Raw genomic sequence first — 21,806 nt, 5'->3', positions numbered from 1 at the left:
CGGAGAGACCATCCAATTGGCACACCAGTGTTCTATCACATATGTGCACTAGCCTCCCAATGCTTTCCTATGGGAAAGTGTTGTATTGGCTAAGATTATCGATCTCTTTGACCTCAGCCAAAGAGGTGGAGAGGAACACCAGAGACCAGTGATGTGAGGGTGAAAAGGTAAATAAAACTACCCTTTTTAACACTGGCAGCAGGGGCCTGTTCACTTAAATGGTGACTAGGGTACTGTAACTTTAAGAATATACATTTGTATTCTTAACACTATAGTGTTCCTTTAATAAGATGATCTTGTCCTCTTATCCCATCACTTGTTTCCTTGATCCCATTCCCTCTCACATTATCAGATCTCTCTCCACTTGCATTGTGCCATCCTTATTACATATCTTCAACTCCTCTCTCTTCTGGCATTATCCCCAATCTCCTTAACCCCTTAAGGACCAAACTTCTGGAATAAAAGGGAATCATGACATGTCACACACGTCATGTGTCCTTAAGGGGTTAAAGTGAACCTGTAATGTAAAAATAAACTTCCTTTAAATCATCCCCATATACATTAAATACATCATATATCACAAAGATACATGTTGTATTCAATGTAAAATACTAGACACGTGCAATTCGTTTAGTTCCGAATGTAAATTCAGATGATTTTGGCACTTCCGAAATTCGGCAATTCGGAAGCATCCGATTGTCCGAATTGACGAATTTCGGAAGTGCCAAAGTGCTTCAGATTTCTGAAAAGTGGCAAAACAGGAGAGGGAGGGAAAATTACAGGAATGATGACAGGAATCTAACCCTAAACCTAACTCTACCCCTAACCCTAGATGTGTAAGGGGTTGTGGTGGTTAGGGGTAGGGGTTAGGGAATTGCCGAAGTCCTAAATTTCGGAAGTGCTGAACCGAACCATATTTTTTGTCCATGCCTATAAAATATTGTGATATACTCGCCTCACATCCATTCCAGTGCCACCATCTTTAGAGCTATGTGGGTGTTACGCTTCATGTAACACCCACCTTCAGTCCTTCCTCAGCTGCTCCTCATGTCTTGTTTTGATCATTTAAACCTCATCAGCTTTGTTTCCATTATGTTGGCTTCTGAACAGAGTGATAGCCAATGCTAGAAGTGTTGGCTTGGGAGGTTTTATAGCAACCGCCGCATAGGCATTCTTTAGTCTCTCCTTTTCTGGTAAACATTCTCCCCTTATCCTGACTATGTTGGAGTCCCCCAAAGTGTTGTCCTCGGTTTCCTGTTTTTTCTTTATACTGTCTCTCTTGGCAAACTCCTTACTTATTTTGGATTCCACTACAACCTGTATGCTGATGGCACCCAAGCATACCTCCAACTGAATGTCCCCCTGCTTTATGAAACTCCATCTTTCTAAAAGTGGGCTTCTTAATTTCTAATACTAATCTGCTGTTGTTGCAGTCTTTGATAGTTGATGGTATGTGCATCAGTCTCTCTGTCTCCAAATCTTGTCAATCCCACCTTAAACACATTGTCTGCATTGTCTTTTTTATGCAAGATGCTAATAAGGAGCTGGTTCATGCTCTTGTAATTTCTCACATTGACTACTGTAATACTTTCCTTATTTATCATTCCAGGACCCAACATATATTTACCCCGCTCAAATCTGTTTGTCTATCGATCTGTCATGATAGATTATTAATAAGTCACTTAAATTGTCAGAAGAGCCATACCCCTGACCACACTCACTCACACCACTAAAATTAAAATGTCCCTCTTTATCCATTTGAAATGTTGGGAGCTTTGGAGTTGCCAAGCTTAGATTATTATATATCTGGGTTAGCAAAATTAGGGAGAACCTTTAGAGTCATTGATTGTAGGAGTCATTTTACATTGGAAAAAAACAGATTTATCAAAAAATGTAAGGAAAAAGTCAGTGGGCAATTGACCATCCACGCATCCTTTCCACCCAAACAAGAATAAAGCTTTCGCACACATGCAGTCTGTAGCGTCAGTGGTCATCCTTCTGTTTAAAAAATAAACTATAAAAACATGTGCTTTAGCAGAACCAGGAGTTGCAAGAGTTATTTAGAAAAAAATGTGATTTAAAAAAATAAAAGGATGGAAGAGGTGAGTGGTTAGCAGTCGACCACTCACTTATTCCTTTCATTTTTTGAAAAATCACCTGTTTTCAAATTGAATCACTCATGCTGCAGCTGCCCCCTACCACCTTTCTTCAAATGCTTTTCATTGTAGCAGTTTTGCCTTTAACCCCTTAACCCCTTAAGACCGCAGCCAAATGTACAAGTTGTGATCCAAAAAAAATGTAAACAAACCACAGAATTTTACATACATATTTGTATTCAGAAATGTCTCACGAGTAAAACAGTACCCCCCATGTATAGGTTTTATGGGGTTTTGGAAAGTTACAGGGTCAAATATACGACTTGTCCATTATTTTATTTTCTGCATAGAAATTTGACAGATTGGTTTGAGTGACCTAGGTTGCCTTTTAGACCGTTTGGCAGCCCAGAAATGAAAATTACCCCCATCATGGCATACCATTTGAAAAAGTAGACATCCCAGGGTATTCAAAATGGGGTATGGCCAGTCTTTTGTAGTAGCCACTTGGGCACAAACCCTAGCCAAAGTTAGCGTTTTTTTGTGTGTTTTTTTTACATAAAATCTGTACTTTCACTGATAATATTATTGTTAGTATATAGTTTACTGCCCTGAAACACTCCTAGTTCTGCTCAGTGATGTCTCACGAGTGCCATGGTACCCCCCATGTATAGGTTTTATGGAGTTTTGGAAAGTTTCAGGGTCATATATATGGCTTATCCATTTATGCTTTTTCACCTTGAAATTTGTCAGATTAGTTTGCAGTGTCCAGGCTGCCTTTGAGACCGTATGGCAGCCAAGAAATGAAAATTACCCCCATCATGGCATACCATTTGAAAAAGTAGACATCCCAGGGTATTCAAAATGGGGTATGCCCAGTCTTTTGTAGTAGCCACTTGGGCACAAACCCTAGCCAAATTTAGTGTTTGTTTTTTGGTTTTTTTTGCATTTTTCACATAAAATCTGTACTTTCACTGATATTATTGTTAGTATATAGTTTACTGCCCTGAAACACTCCTAGTTCTGCTCAGTGATGTCTCACGAGCGCCATGGTACCCCCCCATGTATAGGTTTTATGGGGTTTTGGAAAGTTTCAGGGTCATATATACGGCTTATCCATTTATGCTTTTTCACCTTGAAATTTGTCAGATTAGTTTGCAGTGTCCAGGCTGCCTTTGAGACCGTATGGCAGCCAAGAAATGAAAATTACCCCTATCATGGCATACCATTTGAAAAAGTAGACATCCCAGGGTATTCAAAATGGGGTATGCCCAGTCTTTTCTAGTAGCCACTTGGGCACAAACCCTAGCCAAATTTAGTGTTTTAATTTTTTTTTGCATTTTTCACATAAAATCTGTACTTTCACTGATAATATTATTGTTAGTATATAGTTTACTGCCCTGAAACACTCCTAGTTCTGCTCAGTGAGGTCTCACGAGCGCCATGGTACCCCCCATGTATAGGTTTTATGGTGTTTTGGAAAGTTACACGGTCATATATACGGCTTATCCATTTAGGCTTTATTACATTGAAATTTGGCAAAGTGATTTTCTGGGCCTATATCGCATTTGAGAGAGCATGGCAGCCTGGGTAATAACATTTCCACTATTATGGCATACCATTTTCAAAAGTAGGCAACCCAGAGTATAAGAAATGGTGCATTGCAAGATGTTTGGTCTAACCACTTTATCAGAAATGAAGGGCCCACATAGCGGTTATAGCTTTATTTGTGCTTTTTCACGCACATGAACTCCATTTTCACAGGACATTTCATATTCCTGATATGAGTTATTGCAACAAAGCCTCACTATTTGTATTTAACATTGTCTCCTGAATGTAACAGTACCCCCATGTACTAGATTCTCTGTTTTGGGGGGGAAGTCATGGGGACAAAAATATTAGATGTCCTTTTCAAAGTTGGCAATTTAACAAAGTGATTTTCTGGGTCTATCTCGCCTTTGAGAGAGCATGGCAGCCTGGGTAATAACATTTCCACTATTATGACATACCATTTTCAAAAGAAGGCAACCCAGAGTATAACAAATGGCATAATTTGAGATGTTTGGTCTAGCCATTTTAACAGAAATGCTGGGCCCATGTAGCGATTTCTACTTTGATTTTTGTCTTTTTAATCAGATAAATAGCATTTTCACTGGAAATGTCATAATACAGATATTAGTTAGTGCACTAGAGACTTGGTATTTTGATTTAACACTGTATTTTGAATATAACAGTACCTACATGTACCATGTTTCCAGGTTTTTATTATATCACATGAATAGAACAGTACCCCACATACACTTTGATCTGAAGGCAGAGAGCGGCAGAGAGAGGCAGATAGATCTTTGATATCACATAGAGAGTCACTGTGTGAAAAGTTTGAGAAGTAAAAAAAACAAAAAAAAACAACTATTTTTTGTAACCCTTTCAGTGCTAATCACAGCATTAACCCTGTGATCAGTTTTTTATTGGGAAGTCACATTTCAAGTACTACAAATGTAGTATTTTGAGTTGTTTGGTGTAGCCACTTTAGAATGGCTAGCGTAAACAGGGACAGGCCAAGGTCAGGGGAATCCAGAATTCAGAGTAGTCGGTAAAACAAGCCAATGGGTCGGTACAGGCAGCTAACAAAGCGTAGTCAGAACAAGCCAAGGTCAGAAATCCAGGTAAATCAAGCAAACAAACTGCCAAAGTCCCATACAGAGTGATTCAGAAATTCAGCTCTGTATGGTAGACTTTGAAACAGTCTGTTATGCAGAGGGCGGGTAGAGATGGGCAGGTTGGACAATAAAAACTGGAGTCCTTTCGGACTCCTTTCTTGTAGCAAACACGGCACTTTCTTTGGGGAGCTTTTTTACTAGGGGTGGGTGGGATTCGGGAAGGGAAGTGTTTGCCACAAAGTCTTTGGAGATCTCCTGATTCCAAAGCTGGATTGGGGGGCTGGGTAAATAACATACGGGACAAAATGCTTAATGTGAATTCGAGGAAAGGGCAGGGCCTACCTATGACCTCTTTTGTATAGAGGACATAGGCATTGAAAATTGCAATCTGGCTCACGTAGATTGCAATTTTCTTGTACCAGGTCCTAGTTTTTCGGTTCACCAGATAGGGCTGTATGCATTGGTCAGCCAAGTCTACTCCCCCCATAAACTTGCTGTAGTCTACAATGCACTTCGGCTTTTCCAGATGCTCAGTGCTACCTCTCACAGACACTGGCACTGTACTTTCGTCATGCATCGTAGACAGCATGTATACATCTTTCCTATCTCTGAAGCGAAGAGCAAGCAACTCATCCTGGCGGAGAGCTGAAGAGGAACCTCTACTGCTTCTGCCACTTGCCAGGGCTTGGGGGAAACCCCTGCGATTCTTCCTCACTGTGCCACAGGCTAGGGTTTCAAAACAATATAAATTTTTAAATAATTCTATACTGGTATAATAATTGTCAACCCATAGCCTATATCCCTTATTCAACAAGGGAAGGATTAGATCCCAAAAATCTTGCCACTTGTACCCACAGAATCAGGGCATCCTGGTGGGTCAAGATGGCTATCCTTCCCCTGGTAAATGCGAAACGCCCATGTGTAACCAGTACAGGATTCACATAATTTATAAAATTTAACGCCATATCGGGACCGCTTCGATGGAATATATTGCTTAAATAGCAGTCGACCTTTAAATTTCATAAGGGACTCGTCAATTGAAATATCTTTATCGGGGACATAATTTTCAGAAAATCTGTCTGACAGGAGTTGAATAAAGGGCCGAATTTTATATAGCCTGTCGAAAAGTGGGTCGTTTCTAGGGGGACACAGCGAGTTATCATTAAAATGAAGGAATCGCAGCAGTTGCAGGTAGCGATCCCCAGTGGTGTATCCTGGTTTTGTGCTGCCCTAGGCAGGACAAAACTCAGGCGCCCCCCCTCCCCCCGCGCCCCCCCTCCTCCCGCGCCACCCCCACTCACACTCAGTAACAGACAAACACACTCACTAACAGACACACACTCACTCACTAGCAGACACACACTCACTAACATACACACTCACTAACATACACACACAGTCAGACACACACAGTCAGACACACACAGTCAGACACAGACACACACACTAACAGACACACACACTAACAGACACAGACACAAACACTAACAGACACAAACACTAACAGACACACACACTAACAGACACACACTAACAGACACATACAGAAACACTAACAGACACACACACTAACAGACACACACACTCACTAACATACACACACAGTCAGACACACACACACACACACACACTAACAGACACACACACTGACACACACACACACACTAACAGACACAGACACACACACTAACAGACACAGACACACACTCACCCACCCACATTAACACATTTTTTAAAAATGTATTTTTAACACTTTTTTTTTATTTTTAACACATTTTTTTTTAAAAATTATTTTTAACACATTTTTTTTATATTTATTTTTAACACGTTTTTTTTTTTTTAATTACCCCCCCCCCCAGCCTCCTTACCTTTGGGAATGCTGGGGAGGGGGGGTGTCTCTTCTTCCCTGGTGGTCCAGTGGCTGCTGGGCGATCGGGCGGCACTGCCTGGCTGGCGGGCGGGCGGCCGGCTGGCGAGGGAGCACTTCCCCTGAGCTGTCTGCTCAGCTCCCTCGCCAGCCGCAGAGTGAGGCTGGGAGCCGGAATATGACGTCATATTCCGGCTCCGCCTCCGACTCTCACTCTGCGGCTGGCGAGGGAGCTGAGCAGACAGCTCAGGGGAAGTGCTCCCTCGCCAGCCGGCCGCCCGCCAGCCAGGCAGTGCCGCCCGATCGCCCAGCAGCCCGCCGGCATGTCTGTTAGCCGCAAGGCTAACAAGACATTTGCCTTGGGCATTTGGGGGCGGCTTTTTTTGCCGCCCCCTGGAAAATGCCGCCCAAGGCAAATGCCTTGTTTGCCTCGTGGTTAATACGCCCCTGGCGATCCCTCAACATAACCTCAGAGAAAAGAGGTGTAGCCAGGATACGTTGCTTGCTCCAGTAGGACCTGATACTGGGCTTTTTTAACAATACCCATCATTCGGGTTAAAGCCCAAAACCGCTTCATCTCTGCGACATCCGTGGGTCTCCACATATTCCTGCGACCATGATGGGACCCAGGATGTGCAGAGAGATACTGCATAGCAAACAAATTCGTTTGCTGAGCCATGAGCTCAAATATATCGTCTGACATAAAGAGCTCAAAAAAACGAATTGGCTCGCAGTCGTCCACTGTTACAGTGATGCCAGGTGTAACAGTGAACGGCGGTATTTCTGGGGCCATCATATTTGGAGGCACCCAGTCTCTGCCTGGCATTGGGCTTGCTGAGCGTCCTCTTGTGAGTGGTGGTGGGGCACCATCACTTGAGGTCACACTCAGAGGCTCAATGTCAGAGGCAGTGATAGTGTCACTGTCTTGCAGAGTGTCACTATCACTGCCTGCCAGAATTGCATACGCCTCCTCGGCTGAGTAGCGACGTGCCATTCTAGGGGGACAAATTAATTAATTTATATACTAAAGTGGGTAATTAATTATCTACCTGCCTAACACCTACTACCCGCCCTCAAAAAATAATATAAATGTACTGATCACAGTATAGGCAGCTGCAATCAGTACACTGAAAGGGTGATGCCAGGTGTAACAGTGAACGGCGGTATTTCTGGGGCCATCATATTTGGAGGCACCCAGTCTCTGCCTGGCATTGGGCTTGCTGAGCGTCCTCTTGTGAGTGGTGGTGGGGCACCATCACTTGAGGTCACACTCAGAGGCTCAATGTCAGAGGCAGTGATAGTGTCACTGTCTTGCAGAGTGTCACTATCACTGCCTGCCAGAATTGCATACGCCTCCTCGGCTGAGTAGCGACGTGCCATTCTAGGGGGACAAATTAATTAATTTATATACTAAAGTGGGTAATTAATTATCTACCTGCCTAACACCTACTACCCGCCCTCAAAAAATAATATAAATGTACTGATCACAGTATAGGCAGCTGCAATCAGTACACTGAAAGGGTTATTTTCAGATCTATAAAAATAACCCTAAAAAAAAGTCAGTCTGATCAGAGAGCCCTCTGATCACAGTGATCACTGATACAGTACTGTACAGCAGATAAACTGTACAGTTTAGTGATCACGGCAGCGGGGAAAGGGTTAAGGGAGATTTGGGTTGCTGCGACTGACACAAAGGGTCAAAAAAAATTAGAAATAATTTTTTTGACCCAAAAAAGTTTTTAAAACTGAAAGGGTTATTTTTTGATCTGTAAAAATAACCCTAAAAAAGGTCAGTCTGATCAGAGAGCCCTCTGATCACAGTGATCACTGATACAGTACTGTACAGCAGATATACTGTACAGTATAGTGATCACGGCAGCGGGGAAAGGGTAATGGAGATTTGGGTTGCTGCGACTGACACAAAGGGTCAAAAAAAATTAGAAATAATTTTTTTTTGATCAAAAAAAAAAAAAAAAAAAAATACCCTAATCAGGTTGATCACAGTAATATGCTGTGATCAGCACTGAAAGGGTTAAATAAAATATAAATCTTCAAACTTTAAATTTTTTTTTAAACTTTCTTTTTCCACAGGAGCTGCAAAAACCACGATCTCTCTGCCTCTCTCTCTCAGATCGAAGTGAGGTGAGGAGAGGGGCAGAGACAATGTGTCAGCCAGTGATCTGAGATCATTGGCTGACACATACTAACAGTGATCACAGTGACTGGCTGTCACTGTGATCACCTCCTACAGATCGCGGTAATTGGCCACAGGGGGAGTGCCTGGGAGGTACAGGCATGCCCCCCACCGCGATCTGTAGGGGGCTAATGGCTGCAGTTACATGTGTCAGCCAATGTGATCGGCTGACACATGGTAAATACCGATCGCAGTGACAGCCTGTCACTGCGATCAGAAGCTGCAGACCGCGGTCCCCAGGCACAGGGGGGCTGCCTGGGGGGCCAGGCATGCCCCCCGACCGCGATCTGCAGCGGCCATGTGCCGCCGGCCACATGGGGGGTAAGACCGCACAGGACGTACTATGCCGTCCTGCGGCGTTTAGAGCCGGCCAATTAAGGACGGCATAGTACGTCCTGCGGTCTTAAGGGGTTAAGGACACATGACATGTGAGACATGTCATGATTCCCTTTTATTCCAGAAGTTTGGTCCTTAAGTGGTTAAGTGGGAAAACAAGTGGATGACTCGGTGTAAGCAGAGTTCACTTGTGCAGTAATCTGTAGTCACTCACTGTGTGCAATATCACCTATAACATTAAAACCACCTGCATGGATACCACACAACTTCTGAACGTATTCTGTGGTATCTGGCACCAAGACATTAGCAGCAGAGCCTTTAAGTCCTGCAACTTGCGAGATGGAGCCTCCACAGTTCAGATTTTATTGTTCCAGTACATCCCACAGCTGCTCAGTCGGATTGAGTCCTGGGAAATTTGCAAAAAAACAATTTGCAAAAATTGTTCATGAATGGTTTGAAGAACATGACAGTGTGGCAGGGTGCTTTATTCTGCTGAAGTAGGCCACTACCATCAGGGAACATCATTCCCATAAAGGGTTAACATTATCTGCAACTGTGTCTAGGTAGGTGGTATGTGTCAAAGTGACATCCACATGAATGCCAGGACCTAAGGTTTCCCATCAGAACATTGCCCAGAGTATAACACTGCCTTCACCGGCCTGCGTCTTCCCATAGTGCATTCTGCTTCTATCTCTTCCCTAGGAGAACGATTCACATGCACCTGGCTGTCCACCTCATATAAAAGAAAATGTGATGCATTAGACCAGGCAACATATATTTCTCAATAAAAACATAGACTGTGACGGCAGATAAGAACCATTTGGCCCATCTAGTCTGCCCAAAATTATCTTATAGTTAGGATAGCCTTATGCCTATTCCACCCATGCTTAAACTCCTTTACTGTGTTAACTTCTACCACTTCAGCTGGAAGGCTATTCCATGCATCCACTACCCTTTCAGTAAAGTAATACTTCCTGAATTTAGTTTTTAACCTTTGCCCCTCTAATTTAAGACTATGTCTCTTGTTGTGGTAGTTTTTTCTTTTTTTAAATTTAGTCTACTCCTTTACTGTGTTGATTCCCTTTATGTATTTAAATGTTTCTATCATATCCCCCCTGTCTCGTCTTTCCTCCAAGCTATACATGTTAAGATCCTTTAACCTTTCCTTGTAAGTTTTATCCTGCAATCCATGAACCAGTTTAGTAGCCCTTCTCTGAACTCTCTCTAAAGTATCAATATCCTTCTGAAGATACGGTCTCCAGTACTGCATACAATACTCCAAGTGAGGTCTCACCAGTGTTCTGTACAATGGCATGAGCACTCCCCTCTTTCTACTGCTAATACACCAAGCATTCTGCTAGCATTTCCTGCTGCTCTATTACATTGTCTGCCTACCTTTAAGTCATCTGAAATAATTACCCCTAAATCCCTTTCCTTAGATGTTGAGGTTAGGACTCTATAAAATATTCTGTACTCTGCCCTTGGGTTTTTACGTCCAAGATGCATTATCTTGCACTTATCCACATTACATGTCAGTTGCCACAACTCTGACCATTTTTATAGTTTACCTAAATCATTTGCCATTTGGCTTATGCCTCCTGGAACATCAACCCTGTTGCATATCTTCGTATAATCAGCAAAGAGACATGCCTTACCACCAAGACCTTCTGCAATATCACTAATAAAAATATTAAACAGAATGGGTCCAAGTACAGATCCCTGAGTTACCCCACTGGTAACAAGCCCATGCTTTGAATATACTCCATTGACTACAACCCTCTGTTGCCTGTCACTCAGCCACTGCCTTACCCATTCAACAATATTGGAATCCAAACTTAAAGATTGCAGTTAATTGATAAGCCTTCTATGTGCAACAGTGTCAAAAGCCTTACTGAAATCTAGGTAAGCAATGTCTACTGCACCACCCTGATCTATAATTTTAGTTACCCAATCAAAAAATCAATAAGATTAGTTTGGCATGATCTCCCTGAAGTAAACCCATGTTGTCTCTGATCTTGAAATCCATGTGTTTTTAGATGTTCAATAATCCTATCCTTTAACATGGTTTCCATCACTTTCCCCAGTACTGAAGTAAGGCTTACTGGCCTATAGTTGCCCGACTCCAATGTTCTGGGATTACTCCTGTTAACAATGATTGGTTAAATAAATCTGTTAATGGTTTTGCTAGTACAACAATAAGCTCTTTTAATAGCTTTGGGTGTATTCCATCAGGTCCCATTGACCTATTTGTCTTTACTTTTGACAGTTGAAATATAACCTCTTCCTTTGTAAACTCACATGTAACAAATGACTCATTTATCCTTTTTTCCTAACTGAGGTCCATTTACTTCATTTTCATCTGTAAATACTGAATAAAGTACACCCTCTTTGAATTCTATGGTTTTACATATGAGGACATAACAGCAATCATCTTTTCCATAGCAGGTCTTTAGGGGTGTAGTGTTTCTTGGAGTAACACTTTAAATATATATATTTTTTAATAAATATGACACATTCTGTAAGATTATGAATTCTTTACCAATGTCCAATCCTTTAATATTTGAAAATGTCAAGGTTTTGAATATGTACAAACAAACTAGGCTTCATTCTATCATTATTACTATTATAAGATAGATCTACATGTACCCTTCCCACATTTAATAAAATTGGAATTCTTTTTTTTGTTTGCTCCTGTGAATTACAAAATGCCATTGGGTGCCAGGAGAATGCCTGTTTTCTGAATATAAATTAATTGGTTAGTGTAAAATGCAAGTTGCATTTTTATAAATGTCATAGTTAAGTAACTTGTAGTAGAAATATATTTCAGTACATTGTGGTCTTACATCTACTAATTTAATGCTTTAACATGTTTTCCTGGGAGGGCTTAGTTTTCTTATGTCCCTTGATCCTTGCTCCCTAGAGAGTAGAGCTCTTTTGAACTTTGAATGAAGCTAGAAGAGAGGATTCAATGGTTGTGAAGATCACCTTTTAAAGAGAGCAAAAAATAAATAAATAAAATAAAATAGAGATTCTGGAAACAGCATGTATCTTTCTACATTAAGAAGTCTGATTACATATTGTGCTTAATAATTTGATATTTACTGCCGTTGGCCTTCTTTACTCTGACTTTAGCTATGCACAAAATATGTAATTCTAAACATTTATTTCATTCTTGGTATAGCTTGTATTGTATCATAATAGATGTGGAAGAAGGAAGTTGATTATATATGCAAACATGGGCCAGTCTCCATAGAAATCAGTGGAGCCAAGAGGCACATCCAATAATGACTCTGCCTCTTTTACATATTTGAACCAAAACACAATAGTCAGAACATAAGACTTTGATTAATTCCCCAGAGTGAGTGTTATACCAGCTGTTTAGGGCAGGCATTTCTGATAAACTGTTATATTTTATGACAATATTTTTGATAGTTATAGATAGTGATAGATACTTTTAGTGTATCCTTAGGTGGGGATCGTACTGCTCAAGCGCAATCAAGAGGAGCTCTTTTTTTTTTTTTCTGTGCATGCAAAGAACAGGCAAGCTCCCTATGCCCCAACATTATAAGTAAGGCAAGTCATAAAGCATATTAGTAGAAGGCATACAGGAATAACTGCACATTTTTATTTATTTATAGAAAACAAGAGTGACAGTCAGAATTACATTTTTGGATTCTAGATGGACATTGTGTAGTCACAAAGATTTGACCTCTACTTAAAACTAAATGAAGAGAAGAAAATGGACAGTAGTCTACAGAAGGTCATAGACAGTAGATACATGTACTAAGCATCTGATAAATAGCGTAAATCACTTTGAAACAAAACTATGGACTAGGCTTCAACACTGTCTTAGATTAATTAAAATAAAACGATACATAAACGATACATAAAAAGACACATAAAGCATAAACAAACAACAATATTGCCACTGGATCATCTAAAAGAGTCACATAGGGTATAAACATCATAATGTCGAGTGTGTATACAAGTAGACTTGAAAAGATTCCTCTACTCCAACTCACACAGACATTCACACAAGGATCAAAGCTACACAATCACACCGAGGCACATACTCATAGACCCACATTAACACAGATACACTTCCTCCCAGAATCTGCGATATTACAAGGATCAAAGCTACACAATCACACCGAGGCACATACTCATAGACCCACAATAACACAGATACACTTCCTCCCAGAATCTGCGATATTACAAGTGCCCGATCATGCTGGGATCCTGGTGCTGGCTGTGTCTGATAGGAGTGTGCCACACTCAGTGTGGGTCTGCACTTTCCTTGCATCTCCCTCCTCCTGCCTGCTCTTTGCCTCCCGCAAAGGCTCTGTATCTGGGAGGAAGTGACAGGAGTCTGCGATATTATAAGTGGCCGGTCACACTGTTAAAGGGACCCAGCGCCTCACCGGGCCCCTGTAATATCAAAAATACCATGAGGTGGACCACACACTTTGGACCACCTGATGGCCCCCCAGCTTGTGGACCCTGGTTCAGCCACTGGTTCTGCCATTACGGAGTTTTTTTCCCCATGCCCCTAGGGAACTGGGACCACTGGGAGTATGCGTACCGCATGTTGGGAACCGCTGCTCTCTACCATTTTCCTGTGGTTCATTCTGTTACACTTGTGGCCACATTAAACTGTGGTTTGCTGACATTGGCAGCATGTTTTACTGAGATTAACTTTCAAGATATATTTTTTTTAATACAAATTTGAATTTAGCATAGTTTTTTTGTGGTCTTAATTGGATGACTTTCATGTCCATTATCTTTATTTGAATTATTATTTTTTAATAATTTGCTGATTTGCTGTTCTTTTTCAAATGCAATCTGGGTCCTCATACAAAATAACGGCAAAGATTGGGGGTTGGTAAACATCACACTACATGCAAATATTTGGTTAGCAGAAGACGGGGGATATGCGAAAAATCACTACTTTCACCGTGAACCTGAGATACAGTAATCTACAAAGAAGAAAATCAAATCACGTTGGTTTTCAAATTCTGTACAATAGTCAAATAAAAAAGGTCACAGCAAGCTGTCAAAATGAACTCTATACATCAGATTGCACAGTGAGAAACCTATTGAAATACTGATGTGCCAGGAGACACATGCAAATGTGTTTCATTTATGCAAAGACCCAGCCATTTCATGGTGACTTACTAAAGGTCTCTCTACCTGACCTATAAGCTGTGTTGCCTAGCAACAGGATATAAAGTCACAGGGGTTGCACGATGTATCTGTAATAGTTCTCCTTTTAGATGCAGCATTCAGATGTTCAAGTAAACTTGTTCGCTTGTCCTGCGTGTAAAATATATGATTTTTATATGTAATCTGGACCTTGGTTTTTCTTTATTTTGGTGTTGATTTCTTTTCTTTTTTTTTTTTTTTATTGAACAGGGCCAAAATGTGCTAAAGAAATCAAACCTGTCTCAATGTAATGGTCTAATTGAAACAGTCTGTCTTACAAATTTAAATCTACATAATATATTGCCTTGCATACAGTGGTAGGAATGTGCAATTGCATTTAACTATTTAAATGTGTTTTGTGTTCATATATTGTTATAATTTCTTTAAAAAAAATATACATGTCAGTTGTGCATTAATTTTGTTTGTGACAGAGTGCGTTGTTGGCATCACAAAATGCACTATTGTGTTGTTCTGTTGAGAGTAAGCTTTGACACCCATTACGCCCCTGCTAGACTGGTTATGGATAAAATGAAACGGGTTATTACAGCGATAATGCCCAGAATCAGTTAATAACAATTTAAGGTTTGAGCCACTGGGATTCTCTTGACTGTATCGATCAAGGGACCTGATGTTGTTGTTAGGTATATGACCTCGAGGGAAATACTGTTTCTCTTTGTAGTTAGGTGTAGGTACAAGTTACTACTCAAGATATGACTGCACTTTTTAACATAAACAAAGCTTTTAGTCCTGGAAAATAATCACAAAGCACATCTGAAAAAACAGCTTTACATTAATCAGTAAAATTGTTATATACTTTTTGTCATCTTTAGGTGACAATTGAAACGTGTCATGTAAGTTTTAATAATGCATGCTAACATGTCCATTTTAGCATTTAGCATAGTGGAGCTCTTACTAACAGATGGTATGGCTAGGAGAAATACAATTTGGTGTTATTGTGTAACATTCTTCATTAGGATATTGGTTTCTCTCAACCTTCTCTCATTGTGTTGTCATCTGCATACATTCTGTGTGTAACCTGTCTTGGTTCATTGAGAGGAGCTGGTGGTGGAATGGGAGTAATTTCTAAGCTTCCTGCAGAGGTGATATTATACATTCTAGATAAGACTTGGGTGCTAAAATAAAACCTGGAATATGATCAGTAAACAAGCTTCAATATGACATTTTCAACTATACATTGTCATTCTAAACTCTCCCTGTCAGTGCACATACATTTGACAAGCAATTATCTAATTCATAATGCCTCGTGTAACTATTTAAATGGATTTTTTTTTTTTTTTTTTTTACCACTATGCTTCCTAACTGTCTTTTTCTAGCAAATTGCTGAATGATTTTGCTTTAAAGCTAACCTACATCCCTGGTAGTGGGGCCCCCAGGCTGCCTTTTTTATGTTTTACAGCAAAGAAAGTCACTGGTTCTGTGGAAGACAGGTTTCCTGTGCAGTGGCTGTATGAAGGAATGCGTGTGTATTTACAGTTTGTGTTCTGAATAACATCTTTGAGTGACATAGGTTACATTAACATTATACACTAAGGCCTGGTTTTTCAACCTGTTGTACACACTCCAGGTGGTACACGCACCAAGAGCACGTGGTACGCCAAGAGCTTAGCTCCCCCCAGGAGACTAATGCAGCGTAGACACCTGCTTACCTGAACGATGCCTATTCTGCCCAAATATAGTGTTTGTGGGAGGCTGTAGCTAAGCGGCAAGGAAGCTGTAATCTCTGTGATCTTCCAGCACTGCTTCCTTGTGCGCCCTGCAGTGATGCTGAGAGCCAAGTTATGGTGTCACTCCTACCCCTGCATTACTAAACCACGTACGAGGGAGCAGAGCAAGAAGACCATGACGATGGCAGCAGCAACACTAGACCGGAAAGGATCCCCACTCAACCCCAGGAAAAGGATTCACTCCAGCTCTCCCAAAAGTAGGGAGGCTTGGTGGACGTAAATAAAAATAATAATTTGTGAGGGTTTGTGAGAATATGTATCTGTCAGTGTGTGTCAAATCAGGGAGAGTGTGCCAGTGAGTGTGTGTGTGTGACAGTGAATCTGTGTTTGTGCCAGTAAGCGTGAATGTCCGTTTGTGTCAAATCAGTGCGTGTGTCAGTGTCCTCTGTTTGTAAACGTGTGTGTGTCATTGTTCTCTGTGTATAACTGTGTGTGTGTCAGTGTCCTTTGTGTGTAACTATTATGTGTTCTATTTTCATTTTGTGACTTTTATACATCAGATTAATAGTTTATACACTCCTCCTTACATACACATTATTTTTTATTTTTTTTATATTTTCTACCTCTATTCAGGATTGTTCTCCAATATGGGATTAACCATTGTACAGCGCTACGGAATTTGTTGGCGCTATATAAATAATAAAATAATAATAACTTAAATATCAGTGTCTACACATTTCATTTGGACTTTATATCAATATAAATTACTTTCTCGAGGCAGGGTTACTTAGGATTTTTTTTAAGACCTGCTACTTCTCTGTAAATGGCTGAGATACACTGCACTAAGGAATAAGTAATAGAGTAGTATGAAGAGCTCAAACGCAGTTGAACATAAACACTGAAGAGTCTGCTTATTAAATATTTGTTGTTGCATTATGCTAAATGCTTACCTTTATTTGTAAATCCAGAATCATGAGAGACAGGGCCGGCCTTAGGGGTGTGCAAACTGTGCGGCCGCACAGGGCGCCATGGAGCAGGGGGCGCCCTGTGGCCGCACAGCTCACACATGGCCGGCCGGAATAAAAAACAAACAAAAGATTTGCGGCGGGGGCGGAGCTTATCGTGCGGCGGGGGTGGAGCTTACCTGCGGTGGGGGCGGAGCTAAAATGCCGTCTAACTGCTGCTGGGGACGCAGGAAGGAGTCCAGAATCCAGGAGCTGCACTGCCTGACTGCCTCCACAAGGAACAGAGGTGACTATGTGATTGTCTGCTTGTGTGTGTGTGTCTGCCTGTGTGTGGCTGTTTGTGAGTGTGTGACTGTGTGTGTGTGGCTGTCTGCCTGTGTGTGTGTGACTGTCTGTGTGTGGCTGTCTTTCTGTGTGTGTGTGTGTGTGTGACTGTCTGCCTGTGTGTGTGTGACTGTGTGTGTGTGTGTGTGTGTGAGACGGTCTGCCTGTGTGTGTGTGTGTGTGTGTGACTGTCTGTGTGTGTGACTGTCTGCCTGTGTGTGTGTGTGTGACTGTCTGTGTGTGACTGTGTGTGTGTGGCTGTCTGCCTGTGTGTGTGTGTGTGACTGTCTGTGTGTGTGACTGTCTGTGTGTGTGTGTGGCTGTCTGCCTGTGTGTGTGTGTGTGTGTGTGACTGTCTGTGTGTGTGGCTGTCTGCCTGTGTGTGTGTCACTGTCTGTTTGTTTGACTGTGTGTGTGTGACTGTCTGCCCGTGTGCCTCTGTGTGTTTGGCTGTCTGCCTGTGTGTGGCTGTCTGTGTGTGTGTGTGTGAGACGGTCTGCGTGTGTGTGTGTGTGTGTGTGTGTGACTGTGTGTGTGGGACTGTCTGCCTGTGTGTGTGTGTGACTGTGTGTGTGACTGAGTGTGTGTGACTGTGTGTGTGTGTGGCTGTCTGCCTGTGTGAGTGTGTGTGACTGTGTGTGTGTGGCTGTCTGCCTGTGTGTGTGTGTGACTGTCTGTGTGACTGTCTGTCTGTGACTGTCTGTGTGTGTGGCTGTCTGCCTGTGTGTGTGTCACTGTCTGTTTGTTTGACTGTCTGTGTGTGTGTGTGACTGTATGTGTGTGTGACTGTCTGCCTGTGTGCCTCTGTGTGTGTGGCTGTTTGCCTCTGTGTGTTTGGCTGTCTGCCTGTGTGTGGCTGTCTGTGTGTGACTGCCTGCCTGTGTGTGTGACTGCCTATGTGTGACTGTATGGGCCGAATGGTTCTTATCTGCCGTCACATTCTATGTCTGTGTGTGTGTGTGTGTGTTTGTGTGTGGCTGTCTGTGTGTGACTGTGTGTGTGTGTGTTTCTGTCTGCCTGTGTGTGTGTGACTGCCTATGTGTGACTGTCTGGGCAGACTAGATGGGCTGAATGGTTCTTATCTACCGTCACATTCTATGTCTGTGTGTGTGTTTGTGTGTGACTGCCTGCGTGTGTTTGTGTGTGTGTGTGTGTGTATGGCTGTCTGCCTGTGTGTGTGACAGGGTGTGTGGTAAGGGGGAAGGAGTGGGGGGGGGGACAGGAAGGGGGGCGCACAAAGGCCTAAGCCCGGCCCTGATGGGAGATGCACCCTATCTATTCATATAGAGTAATCTGAACGTTTATAGTGGAACTACCACTTCTCATGAATTGACTGATCCTTGTTCCCTTCCCCCAGTACACTGTGGTGAATAATTCAGTGGAAGTAAATATAAAACTAACCTGTGCAGCACAAACACAATGTGATTTTTTTTTTTTTTTTTTTTTTTAACACCATAATGCACAAAAAGCAAAAACATGGGCAATTATTTGGCTTCAGGATAGATGATTGAGGAACTTTCACATGCAAATTGCCTTAATTTTTATTCTTAAATTTTGCACCTGATCCATTTTGGCTAAGATATAAAATACATAAATAATGTCCTTGCTAATCGTGGCATTATACACGAATGGGTAGCTCTGCCCCTTCCAGCCAGTAAAATAGTAAACAGAGTAAATCTTCAAAAGCAATTCCAGGTCATATGATCACCAGTCTTTTTCCAGCCCTAATGCACTTCAAAAAGCCTGTTTAGGCTCTCATTAATTTTTTTTAATTCCCCTTATTCTTCATGTCCTTTTATTGTACTATTATGTTCCTTCCATTGCTTTGTTACTTGATGATTCCATTTGAATCTTTGAGTTTGCAATCTCTTTTTCTAGGCATCTTCAGCCACATATGCTAATTATTTCTGATATCTGAATCCTTCCACAAAACTTGGTTATGGTAGTTGGGTCCTCTTTTCCCTGCAATGTGAAGCACAAAGCTGTGGGTAGTTTTGCAATGTTCCAAGAGACATCACCTTCAGGGAAGAGGCCTGCGCATGAGCAGTTCATGCACAAATCTCACATGTACTAGGCACTCATAAGTTGTGGTGGCTATTTTGTTTTGGGGGAAATGTCAAAATGTAGGCTAGTCCATTATTACTGATGTTTTAAATGTCCACAACTTAGAAGTTAACAGATATACTTTCTCTAATTAGTTTCCATTGGAAAGAGAAATTATACTACATTGGCAAATTTAGTCCTGGCAAGTACCACTGGTGAGTATGCTTACAGTGATGAGTAACTTGCCTGGCTAATAGCATAGAATTTAAAATGTTAAACCCTGTTTATATATTTAGAATATTTTTTTCTATGTGTTTGTGTTTATAGTAGCCTAGATGGCCCCTCCTCAAGATCCCATAAATCTCACAATGTCTCTTGGTGAAATTGATATAAAAAAACGTTATATTCAGTCTTTATTCTGATTCCCTGATAAACGTTTTGATTATCTTGCAGTAATAAAGTAAGGTCTGAGGAGGCAAAGAAAGAGTAGGGAAATTCTAGATTACCTTCAAAGGGTATTTTCATAATCATCTCTGCTTCTTCTACATAACTTGTGGACATCCTTTCTTGGATCATAAGGGAAGTTGTTCAAGGATGCTAAGGAGGTTAGGAAAAGGTCAGGAAAAGCGACATAGGCACAGACAGGATTCCTCAGATTCAGATGCCCTTGAACCCACTGGATAATTTGAAATAATTGATCATGAGGATTCCTGTGAGGGTCAAACAGAGATAGTTTCTGAGTCATTAGACATCAAGACAGTGGGTAATCTTATCCAGATGATAAGAAAAATATTGGACCTCTGACAAACCTCCTGCTGACCTTGATCGCAAGAGGATTTTTCCCCTCTTCACAAAGCTATCAAAGAATTGGTTATTTCAGAAAGAAAAGAAGAAAAGGTTTAATTCCAAGGTAAATTAGCCACAATGTATCCTTTGGATCAAGACACATCCAGATTGTGGACACCATCTCCTAAAGTGAATGCAACCGTTTCCAAAGGTGCCTAAAGACATTATTGCCCTTAGATAGTTCTGCATCCATAAGTAAACCCATGGACCACAAATTTAATACAGACCTTTCTAAAGTGTAAAGTGTGAGTCTTGATCTAAACCGGGCTGAAACAGTAATTAATACCCTCCTGCAATCATGTAAGTATTTAACTTCTGCTTATTATCAAATATGGCAAGCTTTTGTACCCAGGTCAAAAGATCAGAAAATAAACCTTAGTCCACCATGCTTGTCTTCTATAATTTGTTCTCGTCAAGCAGGCATAAGCAAGGGTCTTGGTTATAATACTCTAAAGGTCCATATTTCTGCACTTTCCACATTAACGGGAATCTGTTGGGATTTAGAATCCACTGGTGTTAAGATTTTTTAAAAGTTGTGATTAAGATTAGACCTACTAAATCTTACCTGCTGAATGTTTTTATCCCTTTGTGGGATTTGCGTCTCGTCTACATATCTACATTGCAACTTAATATTCACTATGGCCGAAGCATGAGGGGAAGGGTGCATGCTACCCCCCCCCCCTCCCCACCCCCCTTCCCAGATCACACTAGCTCCCCATTGCTAGCCTGAATATCTATTGTAGATTTTCAGAAGTATCTCTACACTCTGATTGCTACACATGTAAGAGCCACTGAAACCAATGCGCGCATCTAGGTACGCATTGTATACTAAACATGTTTTTCACTTTTTAGACTACTTATGTCTCAACTTATTCAGGATACCACTCTTGTAACCTACTTGACATGTTTTCCTATTTTGACTTCCCCTGTTGATATTATTCCATTATTCTGTTAATATTATTCTAAAAATTGGGCCGTCGTGTGCAGGAGATTGTACCAGTGTTTCACTAGTAATGTTTATGTACCATTATCTGCTATAACTCTTTTGCATTTTATTTTTTCTGTATTAATCACATGCCTCAATAAAAGAAAGACAAAAAAAAAAGTAAATCTTTTGTGCAATTTTTTTTTTGTTTGTTTTAAATATATCTTAAGCCATTTTAGTCCAGTGGTGCAAATGCAAACAATAATTTAGTATCACAGTATCTTGTAATACATTTTTTTTATTGGACGAACGCTGTATATCAGAAAAATGCTGGACTCTGTGGAGTACGCTAAAAAGTAGAACTAACTGAGAAAGTACAAAAATCTTTACTGACAAAGCTCACCCTTTGAACACTTGGAATCTGCTGCTTTGACAATTTTATGCCAGGAGATCCTTCTACTGATAGCTCTCTCTTCGGCAATATGTAAATTGCTGCCATGATTAGTCATGAAAAGGGAAAATATAATCATACATACCATGATTTTCTTATCCTGGCTATTCTACAGAACAGCATATAGTATCTGCTCAATTGTCTTTCTGTCTTTTTCAGAGCTCCTTTTGAAGATTCACTCTGTTTCCTGTCCTTTTGGCTGTAAAATAACCCAT

At 41.1% G+C, this 21,806-nt stretch overlaps 1 protein-coding gene across 1 annotated transcript in view; it reads left to right on the top strand.

The window, feature by feature from the left end:
* The window catches only part of ZNF827 (zinc finger protein 827), a 307,211-nt gene that overhangs the window by 131,125 nt on the left and 154,280 nt on the right, over window positions 1-21,806 (top strand). The gene's annotated exons all lie outside the window — the stretch shown is intronic.

The sequence above is a fragment of the Pelobates fuscus genome, chromosome 6 (assembly GCF_036172605.1).
Source record: "Pelobates fuscus isolate aPelFus1 chromosome 6, aPelFus1.pri, whole genome shotgun sequence".
In the NCBI taxonomy this organism is placed as follows: Eukaryota; Metazoa; Chordata; class Amphibia; order Anura; family Pelobatidae; genus Pelobates; species Pelobates fuscus.
The sequence above is the reverse complement of the archived record's forward strand: the minus strand, read 5'-3'. Positions and strand labels throughout refer to the sequence as shown.